Here is a 13,226-nt window from a genome sequence, read left to right as displayed (position 1 = left end):
TTTGTTTTGGTGCTGTGTTTACAACTTGCGGGCCCGGAGGGGTGAAGGAAAGGTTTTACGCACAGATAAGGCAGCGAGTAGAGGCAAGCGTTGCGCGTGTGTGTTAGTGCCCGTAGCACGACGAGTCCCATGGTGGTGTGAGTCTTGTAACCGAGAACGCGCGAGCGCACTGTAGTTTATGCACAGCTGTTTCGTGTCCGTGCGTGTTGCGCTGGTCGTCCCCCCACATATACACCACAAGCGGTGAGTTGTATATGTTCGAATGTATATTTTCTTCTTTTTTTTTGTCTTTTGCATTTACTATTACATATATATATATTTTTAATATTCGCTACATCATTTTCTTATAAAACGTAGTCTTGTTCGCGCAATGTTGCATCTCGACATTTTCTTCGCAACATTGCTGCAGCAAATACGCGTGGTGCTTGAACGAGGTAGATGATTAATATTGCAACTATGTTGATTTTCGCCATGTTGCTTCACAACATTGATACAATGTTTCCAATAATAAAAGACATATGTAACCTTGCGACAGTGAGATTTTTCGCTGTCCGGCTTCGTATCATTGTCACAAGGTTACCTTCTAGAAACAATTTTAAAAATTTAATTTATAATATTTTATATTTGAAAGAGGGGTACCGAGCAAAGAGTGTTCGCGAGCTGCCGGCGGTTCCTTATCAGGGTGTCAGGTATCCGTCAACAAGGTCTTGCTTCTCATAGCGAGTCTTGTCGACGAAAAGAGATTAAAATATAATAGGCAGTGTTGCCGAACATTAATTAGGTTTTAATGGTTGCAGTGAAACAACTGAATATGTAACAATCCACCGTGGAAATTCCGTTTTCCGTCCCGGAGAACTCGATACTCTTTGCTCGTAACCTGATAATGGCACAAGGTTTTCTTGTTTCTTAAATCTATTTTCCATTCAAAGATTAGTCAGTTTATACATTACGGCAACACAGCGTAAGCATGGTGTTTCTTATTGTATGACTAATCCTTGATATGTTAACAAAGATTTAGTTTCGCATCCGCTGTAACTCAAAGTTGTCGACGGTAGTTCGTGAATTAGCTCAGGGAAAGAACAAGCGACGGCTCGATTCCTCTTTTCGTATTTAAACGTGAAGTGCAAAATCGTGAAAGTATAAAGTGTGTCTGTATAAAATAGATTTCCCCCCCCCTTTTTTTTTCTTTTTAATTAACTATTGTATTCCCACTTCATAATGTCCCAATCATCGACCCGTGCCGGGCAACATGCCTTCCTTCCCTCATTCTTGGGGACGCGGCTTCTTTTCGTCGATCCTGAAGGTCTTTCGGAGGGAGATAGGGCCCAATTGATGCAAGGGATGTTAGAGGTTCTTTCATCGAAAGGACGTAAAACAAAAGGCGTATGATTATGCATTCAGTGTTGATGAGGGAGAAAATAAAGACGAAGTGCGGGGACCTTCAGAATGTGCAAAGGAATGGTTGCGTGAAGTGTTTGCGTGTGTGCGTGCACAAAACATAATTAACAAACTAAGAAACTCCAAAGGGTAAGTGTGTTGACTGGTTTAGTAGCCTATTAATATCAGTATTATTACCATTATCATCAAAGCTGTTTCCTAATTTTCTAATTTCCAAAACAAATCTCCCTCTTTTTTTTAATCGGAATTAAATAATAGTAAGATGGGTGGATGTTTTTTTTTTTTTACTCGTGGTAGTTCTTTTAACAATTAGCTTTCTCAATAACCCTTTTCGCTTGCAGATTCATCGTCGATTTTAGTCCGTGGGTCCCGGCCAAGGTTCGGGATTCAGGAAGCTTTTGGGCTCTCGATCGTGCCCTGCGGCGGAGTTGCAATAAGTTACATTCCCGGAATCTTTGGTTCCAAGAGTACTCATGGAATGAGGAATTTCTTGGTTATTGGTGTCGCAGCTACTGGGCTCCGGTGAGAATGTTGCTTATTTATCGAAAAAAAAAATTTTTTTATATTTTTTTTGGGGCCGCTTATTAATTTGTAATTTTAGCACGACTTTACGGAATTATTGGTGGTATCCATGGAGCGCCCGAGAATTTCTTCCTTAGCCCTGTTGAAAGGTGCCTGGAAAGGCAAGGAAAGTGAGACGACGTAAGGGCTCTTTTGTTGTTTTTTTAGCATAAATTTGCGAAAATAAGTAAAAAAAATTTTTTTTTATATATATTTTCCTTCTTAGCACCCTTGCCCTAATGCCGAGCATTCCTCTGGAGAAAGGATATCAGCCGTTGCTGAGCGTTTTCCGGCTGTCCTTTCTACAGTGTCATTTCTGGAAGAGGGGCAAGGAGTCCAGGGTCAAGGCTCGCTGGCAAATAGTAAGTTGCCAAATCAGTTAATCCCTAGGACTGTTAACATTGGAATTGTTTGTAATTCGATTTCTCCTTCCCTTTTAGAAATTCAACGTTCCGGAATATGAGTCCTGGGCGGGGGTGGGTTCCGGAGGGATGTTGCTAGGTGCTCCTAGTGCAACCCAGTGAACATTTTTGGGACACTTGGTGACGTGTGGTTGTACTTAAAACGATTTCAGTGTTTAGGTTTTACGAAAATTTAATAAAATAAATGCTGAGAAGTGAATGAGGCCTTTGCTCTCTTGGGTGTAACACTACGCGAGAGCGATAGCCGGGTGCCTTGGCGTCGCGACGCCCTTATCTTGCATCTCAGTGTATGGTCAGTCCCGTAGGCGAATGAATTATAAAACTCATTCCTCTTACAGGAGCCTTCTCTCAACGTTTTTTTTTGTTGAAGCAATAAAAGGTGAAAATATATAATAACTGTGAATAAACTAATTAATAGAATTATTTTAATAGTGATAAAAAAAATTTTACACAAAGTGTATAACTGTGAAACTGTGAGTTGTGTGAATTAAACAAATTCTTCCCTTTTCTTTTGTGGGTCGTGATGGAGATGCAAGAATTAGAGTGCCCTCCGAAAGTGGAGGAAGGCCTCCTGAAAAAGGAATTTTCTGAGGCAGTGGATATCGTTCTAAGGGGTCGGGAGATTTGTTCCCTTTTACCGGGGGACAAATTTTTACGGCTGAGGGGGCGTCTCTTAACGAGACTGTTCACGGAGGGGATAGTGTCGGAGGGCCTGCTTTCCGTGAATGCGGAAAACATCCAGGAACATCCGGAAGACGTCGCCTTGGATAAAAAGTTTCGCCTAGAGAAGGCGGAGTTGGCGGTTCGGGAGGGAGAGGAAGACAGGAAAAATTCGCTCTCCAGAGGGTAAGTTATTCAAACAAAATTGTTCTCTTTTCCCCCTTTTTTTAATTAATAAGAAACTATTACACGGGTAAAACTGCTTATATTACTGGAATTATAGAAAATAATACCATACTGTTAAACATTTATGAGTTAATATCGATTTGACGAAATTTTATTTATTTATAGTTAATTATTATTATGATACATTATTTTCTAACACTAATAAAATTCTTCACAACAGTTCAAGTCCTTACAGAAAAAAACATTTTTTTTACGATCCTTACACAATTTCGATTATCTTCAAAAAAAAATTCTTTGCACACAAAAAATTCATTTCATCTAAATAAACCTGACTATCATCAAACAAATACTTACACGAAGCAAATAATTCCCCTTGAACCAACTAAACGACACCTGAATCAATAATTTAACAAATTTCGAAAAAATATCATTCAATTGACCCAAACAAAACTAAATATTAATATATATTAATTATATTATTAATAAGTATTTGATAACAGCCGGAAGAAGATCTTATGGCGACTCTACTACATGAAATGATCCACGTGAAGTGCTTCCAGCACAAGTGGGATGATAGCAATCACTGGCATTGTGGCAAGTCCGTCGAAGAAATGGAGAGGATAAATAAGATTGGGCCCTACAAGGTAAATTCCTTTTGTAAATTGTTTTGTGGAGCTCAGCTCAACTATATATTATCTCTCTTTTTTTTTTTTTAATAACTGTAAAGAGAAACAAACACTCTTTTCCTTTTTTTTAGGTGGTTCTTAGTCACGAGCTGCCGGAAAAGGTTTATGATAAGTTACATCCGCACGAGTGGAAATGCCGTAGTTGCGGTTATATTCTTCAGCTAACGACTCGCACAACACCAGGTCCAAAAAACCAGCATCTCAATAAAAAAATTAAAAATTCCGATAATCCCTTGTGGGAAAAATTGTAGAAGAAGATGCGAATAAATTTTTAGTATCTAAACTGAATTTGCTTATAATTTAACAGTCTCCTTCCTTCGAAATAATTGGTAATTATAGAATTTGATAAAACAATTTTGTTTTCCTTCTTCCCCTTTTTTTCTTAGATACGCAGTTCGATTTGGGAACTGGGAGGCGGCTCCGTACCGCAAGGAGGAGACGGCCTTGTGGTTCTACAGCGGTAAATTGGTCCGAAACGTGAGGAAAATATACTCCAGGACGCGATGGCATCAGGAGTATCGATGGGATTTGGAAAAAGCGGCGTATTTCTGTCGAGGGTTTTGGGCCACGGTAAGAAAAATATCCCCCTTTTGCTTGTAAGACATACTTTATTTTCCTCCTTCCCCTCTTAACCGTTTGCTTTTCTTGTAGAAATCGTTCAAAAACCCTCTGCTGGTCCCGGGTGATGTTTCCGGGTTGGAGGTTACCAGTCGGGATCCTTCCGACAGAAAGAAGTCGCTGGTTCGGTTAGTATCTACATGTATATGCAAGTATTTTCTTTTTTTTTTTTTTGGAATCGATAGTAAATTTGTACATTTATTCTTTCAGCCTTTTCTCCGCGTTGCCAAGGGTGGCACCTTACGAAGGATACCAGACCATTGAGGACATCCTTAGCCTGTCCTTCGTACAGGTATTCTCCTACGACCAGGAGAAAAAGCAAAAGATTTTCGGATTCTGACAAGTGGTGAGTGTATTTAGTTTTCTTTTAAATTTAACTGTTTACAAAACTTAATGGATTATAAAATCATGAGATCATCCATAGGTTTTGGTTTAACTATTGGTAATTAGTAATTTAAATTATTGATTCGTATTAATCAGCAGTTCTTTATGTTTCAGACCTACAGAGTGGAGCTAACAGAAGCATGGGAGTTGATTGACGAGTCCGGATTTTTAAAGGAGGTGGAGGAGGAAAAGGAACCGCGCGATGAAGAGGAGTGCCCCGAGCCACGTCCCGGCACGAGTACAGATTAGGGCAGGTGTGCCCGTTCCGTCGCTGCGCCAATTTCCCTCTTTTTTTTAAGGAAAAAAAAATTAAAAATAAAATAAAAAAAGAAAATCTCATAATTACAATTTTAAGGGTTATTAGGCCCTCTTATAATAATGACATTTCACTTTTTTTTAATAAATGAGTTTTTGCGTCTAATAAAATGCTTATTGCTTAATTATAGCGACCTTGTTGTGACTCACTCCATCTTCTTCCCCTTTTTATTTAGAATTAGTGTGATTTTGTTATAAAAATTTTAAAGAACATATATCTTAATTGAAATGAATCAACGTTTAATACAGTATCTGACCTTTTCTTTAAATTTTGATTATTTTGAATTTCGTTTTACCTTAAATGCTTTTATCAATAAGTGAAATATTGTTTTCAAAGAAAATGTTAATATTCAAGTTATAAATACTCAAATGTTCTTATCAAATTGCTAATCGGTTCGAGATTAAACGTTTACTTAGCTTCATTGTTGATCTTCGAGGTCGATCTTCCGGACGTTACTGATGATCAACAATGTCGGGTTGCTTTATGGTACACCTAGGAGAATTGGGGCGGTGCCTTCTCCCGACAGAATCTTCCTCGGCATAGACTTCGAGGATCAATGATCCTAATCCTTCGGACAGTCATCTGATTCTTCGTTGTTGTTTATCTTCGGTCGTTGCAGACTTTTGTTCACTCTGGTTAACGTTGTTTGTGGAGCTTGGGCGCAGCACATCTTTAACTTTCACTGCTATTTCCTCTTTGGAAGAAACTGGTCTATCTGAGGATGGTGTAATTACTTCATATAGTATTTCTGCTGTTGCTGGTTGATGGGTAGCACGGTCGGGTTTCTTTTGTGCTGGTAGTTCGAAATTACCACTTGTCCTTTTGATGTTCAATACTCGAGTTAAATTGTTAGAATTACCCTTGAGCAATGTGTAGCAAAAATACAGCATCATTATCATAAATAGTAGAATCAATCCTCCATACGAGCCGTACACTAGAATCTGATTTTCTCCCTTTAGGTGGCGTTGAAGAGAAAATTCCTGGAGTTGTTGCTCTATCTCGTCCAAGGTTTTGGAGTTGATCTCAAAAGTGGAGAATTTAGGTTCGATCGCGGTGCCAGATCCAAGTGGGATGTCAGACTTCTGCAGCAGGTGTCCATATCTTGCCAATAATGGCGACAGTATAGTAAGATTCAAGTGTAGCTCCGATTCGAAAATAAATTCCGATTTTCTAGCTTCGGAAATTGTAGCTGGCACAATAACGTCCCTTGTTTTTACGGAACATCCCGGGGCCAGTTTTAAGATGCCGGTACTTTGGAGGGATAATTTGGTGGGGCTGATAGAATGACAGGCTATGATCACAACTTCCGGCGCAGCGAAGGAGTATAACCATCCTCCTATGGTTGATAATGGTTCCCAGTGTGATTTCGGGTTGGTAGTTACCTTGATATTGCAATTCTTCAAGGTATGAATTGTTGGATTTATCAGCAACTGGGCTTCGCAGGATGGTCTCTTCTCAAAATCGTAGATTGGAGTACCCTTCAAACATGCGTGGTACGCGGCCGTGGCCTTGCAAGAATTCCAATCCGTTGCTTTCAATAAAAGGTAAGTGCGTTGATCCTCGTCGATGATGAGATAGTCGTATTCTGATTTTATATATGCTCTTCCAGTCCCATTGTTCAAAGAGTTTTGGACTGTTGGGAGCGAGTGGATTTTATAAGATTGATAGTTGTCTTTTTCTAGGAGTGGGATGTCCAGAAGGATTTTGAGTTGGTGATTTTCACAAATGGTTGTAACGACAGAAATGCGAATTAGTTCGTCAATGCTGATCCTTGGTCCCGTTAGAGGAAAATTGACATCCTTCAGGTTATCCTGGATCTCTCGCAGAATGGGTTCCAATTGTTCCGAAGTGATGAGGCCAGGATGGAGTTGGCCCTTCCTTGATTCGTGGACCGCATCCAACATCGTAACCATTGCCTGGTTCATTCGCTCCATTTCTTCCTTCGATGTTTGATGAACCCTGGCAAGTAGGGATTGAAGTTGGTCCTGCAAATTCTTTAACAATACACCATGTCGTTGGACCTGAGAATGTAAGGAATCCAACTGCGATCTCACAATATGTGTCTGCTTTCCAACCAGATGGGATAAGTTGGCCTGGGCCTCGTTAAGATTTTTGATGGCGGTATCATATTTTTCTCCATCATCATATGTTAGAACTCCAACTATTGGTCCCGCGATTTTTCCCAGAAATCCAAGCAGGGGAACGGATCGTCTTGCTCGTAACTGCGAGGACATCTTTCCAGGTGAGGTCATTTTGGTATTTTCAAGTTCTTCCACCTGGAATCGGAATTGTTTCTGCAACTCCGAGGCCATTTCCCATCTGTCTTCCCATTGATATTCACTTGTTAATTCTCTGCACCAATCTTCTTTAGGTTTTCATTGTTCCGTTAGTCGCTGCAGTCTGGCCTTTAAGTCGTCGAAGAATCGGCTATGTTTGCCGACATCCAGGAATATGGTGATCCTCCAATTGCTGACTGATCGTCTCACCACACCAATATATTCAAAATACATTCCACTACTGACTTCAAGTGGAATGTTTTGGTAGCTGCTGTAGTCGGTGGATTTGTCCAGTGGATCCAGTCCATCCTGCACCGCCAGTGCTGTAAGGCTGGAAATTAGGCACAAAGGGATGACAGTGCGGGTAAACATCTGGATCGATTTCAACATCGCTATCTGAAAATAGAATTTCGATTAGTTGATGTGTAGTTGAGGTTCAAATTCGAGCAACCATGACCTTGTCGCGATGTTTCGAAAATCGCGCGCCCTTTTCGTTTTCTAGGATCACATTGTTGTTTTCGGTGAATCCTACAATGGTAAAAGGACCATCTGCTCGTCTATCAAATTTGTTTGTTCGAACTTCCTTGTAAACGTAAACCTGATCTCCTACTTTAGCTTTTGAAGGCTTAGATTTCTTATCGTAAATTTGCTTTTACCTTTCCTTCGCTTTTACCAAATATTTGGCTGCAAGATTTTGTAGTTCATTCATTCGGGTAATGAGGTCCTTTAAATAGGAGCCATACGTTTCGCCTTCTGGACCCTGAGGCAGGGAACTAGGGGTTCTTGCCAAATGACCGAACACGAGTTCAAATGGCGTAAAATTCGTAGCCTCGTGAACTGACGTGTTATAATTATACATGGAAAATGGAAGTAGACGATCCCAATTGTCGTAGTCCCTTGCATAATGCTTAACATAATCCGTCAATTCAATATGGCTTCTTTCGAGTGCTCCATTTGTTTGTGGTCGGTAACCAGAAGTGGTAAGCTGTTTGACACCAAAGATCTTTTCTATTTTCCGCATCAAAGAGCTCACAAAACTTGCTCCTCTGTCCGTAAGCACACAGCGAGGTGCTAAAAAGACAGAAAAAAGATTTGTTGCCACTGCGTGGGCGATAGTTTTGGTTACTATGTTTGGTATTGGAACCGCAATACAATACTTTGAAAAATTGTCTTGCATTGTAAGGATATGCCGATTTCCGTTTGGGGTCGTTTGTAATTTTCCTACTGTGTCCTGTGATACCTTGTCGAATGGCATTGCTGGAGTGTCGGTGATCAGCATGGGTTCCCTAGTTCGTACCCTAACCAGTTTATTCTCAAAACAGATTTTGCAGCCACGAATATACTGTGTGACCTCGTCACGCATTCGAGGCCAATAATATCGCTCTCGAATTCTTCGGTAGGTTTTCGATATACCTTTATGCCCACCGATTAGACTAGAGTGGAATTCGGCAATGATCTTGTTACGCAAAGCTATTGGGGGCACTTCTATTTTTCCGTGGCAAAGGGCGATAGAAATATCACCACCGCGGAAAACTCCTGTGACAAGTTCTGTCATCTTTCCTTGTGGAATCGCGCCTAACAGATCTCCTGTGTTTGCCATTCTGCATGATTTTTGGTGGTCAGATTCTAAGGCTTTTCTTAAGTTATTTAGTCCTTTTATAACATCTTTCCAACAAACTTCATCAAAATGACACCTTTTTACAACAATAGAATAAACTTTGTATTTACCGTTTTGGGTGATATGAATTTGTCCTTTCAGGGGTTTACGGTCTCTAATCTCTTGGAGATCAATACATTCGGTAGCGATTAAGAGTTTAGATATCGGGTTTGTAGGTTCGCAATCTTCCGATATGAAATGGGCGTAATTGTCACGTTGGTAAGTCAGGGGTTCTGTCCATTTGTTTGAGACGCATTCATGAATTCTTTCTTTTAAAGGATCACGATTTTTAATTACACTATCACTTTCACTTATTATTTCGTTCTCACTTTCCGATTCAAGAGAAAAGGGGTCCAGGTAAGGTTCCCTAATGTCTACAAATGATCTGCTCAACAGATGATCAGTTAACTGTATGGAGTCCTTTTCTGTCTGAATTCTCCTTGGCTTCATAATGGATCCTTTCCTTACCACCTTCTCTTTTGGTTCGATGACATTAGTCCTGAAACGGGTGAAAGGGGTGGATTGTGCAAACGGTATTGATGAGGGTCCAGGAGTGGTGTTTTCGGGCAACGTCTGTTGTTCATCTTGTGAGACCTCGAATAATTCCGGTAATTCTTTGAATCGAACGATACTTCCTTTCTTAGATTCACTTGGACGGCTAGTTAGTGGGGTTTCCTTTGAATTTACTGTGAGTCTTGAAAGTGGCCGGGGATCTGAGGGAATGTCAAGCATTTCCACGTGTTGCTTTTCCACTCGGCTTCGATTGAATTCATCCAAGAATTTTTTAACTCTTTCCGGAAGTCCGTCTTCGTATTCAGTCGCAAGGTCAAAACTCTTCAAATAATCTAAATGCTCCTGATCATCTTCACCATCGGAAACATATTGTCTTCTGGGAGTTTGATCTAATCCTTCATAGTCCCAAAATAAAGTGTTGTTTGTGGGATTAGAAACATTCATTGGCGAACCGGCTAACGATTCGTTGAATTTATAAATAGATTCATTCACACCTTGAGTCAGCTCCTGTGTTTCGGTTTTAGGCTCTTCTTCCTGATCACCGGATTCACTGCTGATGTTGATTCTTCGTTGTCCCTCGATGATCACTTGATCCGGAGGTAACTCTTCTGATTCCAACTCGGACGATGATGACGAATCCGGCTCGGGGTCTTTCAAAGTCCCTTCTCTTGCCAATTGATCGGCATTCTCATTACCAGGAATTCCTTCGTGACCAGGGACATGTTCCTAAATTACATCGAGGGGTTCGAGAGCTTTCATTAACTTTTCATATACTTTTCGGATCTTAACGGGTTTATTTTCCGTAGTTTTCCAATCGTTCTGTTGCCACCTTGAAACCCATTCCTTTACACTCTGCACTAGATATTTTGAGTCCGTCTTGATTCTTAATTTTCGGATTCCAGCTTTCCTTGCTTGTCGCGCAGCGACGGTAGCTGCTTCGATTTCTGAAGCGTTGTTGGTCTGCTTACCCTTGTAGCGCTGTGAGATGTTGAGGGGATGATTAGGTCCGAACCAAACACCGATTCCAGCTCTCGGGCTGGATCCTCCATTTTCGCAGCAGGCTCCATCGACGTAGACATCGGTATACGCGTCAAGACCCTTGTCCTTGGAAGTGGAAGGTTGAGCTGGTGAAATATGGAGTGGGAGATGAGGAAAGGCGCTGTAGTTTCTTCGAAACACAGGGGGATCGGAATCCTCTGCTGCTTGTCCTTCATTTTCGCTTTCCAATTCTTCTTCCGAAGTTGTCTTAGTTGTTGAGGATGGAGAGTCCGTATCCTTAGGACTTGCAGAGGTTGCATACTTGCGTGGGCGCAAGCGTTTAGCGATGCAGCTTTCATTTGCTTGATTCATCAAAGGGCTTCGAGTGGGATGGAAGCTGTCGTCATCTAAGGGTGTTGTCAATTTTGTGCTACCTATTGGTCTCCCTGGACCTCTATGTTCAGCTTTGGGATTGGTGATAACCTTACGCTTTTGACCGCTTGGGTTGATTGTCTTAATTTGTGCAGGTCCCTCCTTTGGGTCCTTGGGCCTTTTTAGAATTGTATACTTCGGTTGTATTCCTTGACTCGTGGATGGCTGTGCTGACACTCCTCCAACCATTGTCGACTTTCTCGTGGTTCGAGGATCGAAAACTTTAGGCTTTGTTCCCGTTCTAACCGGCACTTTCGGCTTCAGTCCTTCCTGAAGACTCCTAGTTCTTTCAGGAAGTCTAGTGGACCTTACAGGGTTTTTTGCAGCTTTACCTTTGTCCGTTGGGTCACTAGGAATCACTCGCGCACTTTCTTGTTCCTTACTGGTGGAAGAGCGGGTAATGGGTAGAGCACGATAGATCTTCGGTTGTTCGATCGGGGTTTCAACACTAGCGTTCACTTCACTTGAGGGTTCTGACACAGCTAGGTTAGGATCTAGTCCTTCGAGGTCGGAATAAGATAATTCAGACCAGTTGGAGTCAGAACTACAACCTGATTCACCTGAATGATCAGCAGGATTGTTCGATAAAGCTTCGACAATTCTGTTGATCTTTCCAGGCTTGCATTCGAACTTGTATTGATAATTCTGAAGACGAATTCTCCATCTCTGAATTATGGCCCCAGGATTATCAATATACGTCATCCAATGAACTGGTTCGAAATCACAAGCTAGAATAAAATCTCTTCCGTAGAGATAAGGCCTAAAATGTTCCATTGCGTATAGTATACCAAGGCACTCCTTTTCAGCCTTGGGATATTTTTGTTCGTTGGCATTTAAGATTTTTGAATAATACGCAACAGGCAAATCAACATTGTCTTTTTCTTGAGTCAAAATCGCACCTATGGCATGCTCTGAAGCGTCGCAGGTTAATTTAAAGGTCGTACCAAAATCTGGGTATTGGAGGATGAGTTTGCTGCACAAATATCGTCTCAGTCGAGAAAAACCGTCCTTTTGGGCTTTTTCCCATTTCCACACAACATCCTTTTTTAGTAATTCGGTTAGGGGTTTCGCGAACTTGGCGTAATCTTTTATGAATCGCCTGTAGTATCCGGAAAGACCGAGAAAACTCTTAATGTCTCGAGGCGTTTTTGGTTGTGGAAATTTTTTTATCGCAATGATCTTATTTGGGTTAGGTTTCACACCTTCTTCGCTAATAATATGTCCAAGGTAAGCTACTTCCGGTTTTAGGAATTCGCACTTGTCGGGTTGTAGTTTTAAATTGGCGTCTCTTAGTCTGTTGAATAATCTGCGGGCTCTTTTGTCGTGTTCTTCTAGGGTGTCTGAATATACTATAATGTCGTCCAAATACACAAAGGCTTCAGCATCCAGCATGGTGTTAAGGACGCTGTTGAGTAGTCTTTGGAATGTGGGGAGGGGGCATTTTTGATACCCATTGGCATTCTCTTATATTCAAAATGTCCGTTGCGCGACGAGAAAGCGGTTTTATGCCTATCGTCGGGGTGTGTTTCCACTTGGTGGAAACCACTATCGAGGTCGAATACAGTAAAATATCGCGCACTACCTAATTTGTCGAACACGGAAATAATGCTGGGGAGGGGGAAAGCGTCTCCCACAATGTTTTCATTTAGGGCCCGATAGTGTACAACAACACGACACTTTTTCTCACCCGATGCATCTAGTTTTTTAGGCACGATTAGCAAAGGAGCGTTGAAAGGGGAGTTCGAGTGTTCGATTATGTTACTATCGAATTGTTTTTTTAATTGCGTATCTATTTGCCCTAAGGCTTCGAATGGTGATCTGTACTGTCTTTTATGTATCACCTTGTTTTCTATCATTGGTATCCTATGTTGGATAAGGTTGGTGCAAGAGAGCATTTCACCATTTAAATGAAATATGTCTGCATAATCCTCCACTCACTTGGAAACGATTTTTCGTTCGTCCGGCGCCAAATGAGCTAAAAATAATGCATTCTTGACTTTAATGACCCTATCGGCATAGGTACTATCAGGAGTTTGGGAGAAGTCTTCAAGGTCGGAATTCGAAAGTTCTTCGCCTGGGAATTTACAGAAATCGAAAGGAATTAATTCCTGTGGATTGATTTTAACATCGATATCTTCC

At 41.1% G+C, this 13,226-nt stretch overlaps 1 long non-coding RNA gene across 1 annotated transcript; it reads left to right on the top strand.

The window, feature by feature from the left end:
- The first annotated feature begins 4,364 nt into the window (after nt 1-4,364).
- Nucleotides 4,365-4,800, top strand: LOC127282291 (uncharacterized). The gene is made up of 3 exons (XR_007843184.1): nt 4,365-4,483; nt 4,565-4,659; nt 4,742-4,800. It is a non-coding gene; the product is annotated as an uncharacterized LOC127282291 (long non-coding RNA).
- The last annotated feature ends 8,426 nt before the right edge of the window (nt 4,801-13,226 follow it).

The sequence above is a fragment of the Leptopilina boulardi genome, unplaced genomic scaffold (assembly GCF_019393585.1).
Source record: "Leptopilina boulardi isolate dan_hultmark-lab unplaced genomic scaffold, ZJU_Lbou_2.1 LbouV2_292, whole genome shotgun sequence".
Taxonomy (NCBI): domain Eukaryota; kingdom Metazoa; phylum Arthropoda; class Insecta; order Hymenoptera; family Figitidae; genus Leptopilina; species Leptopilina boulardi.
This window is presented reverse-complemented; position numbering and strand designations above follow the sequence as displayed.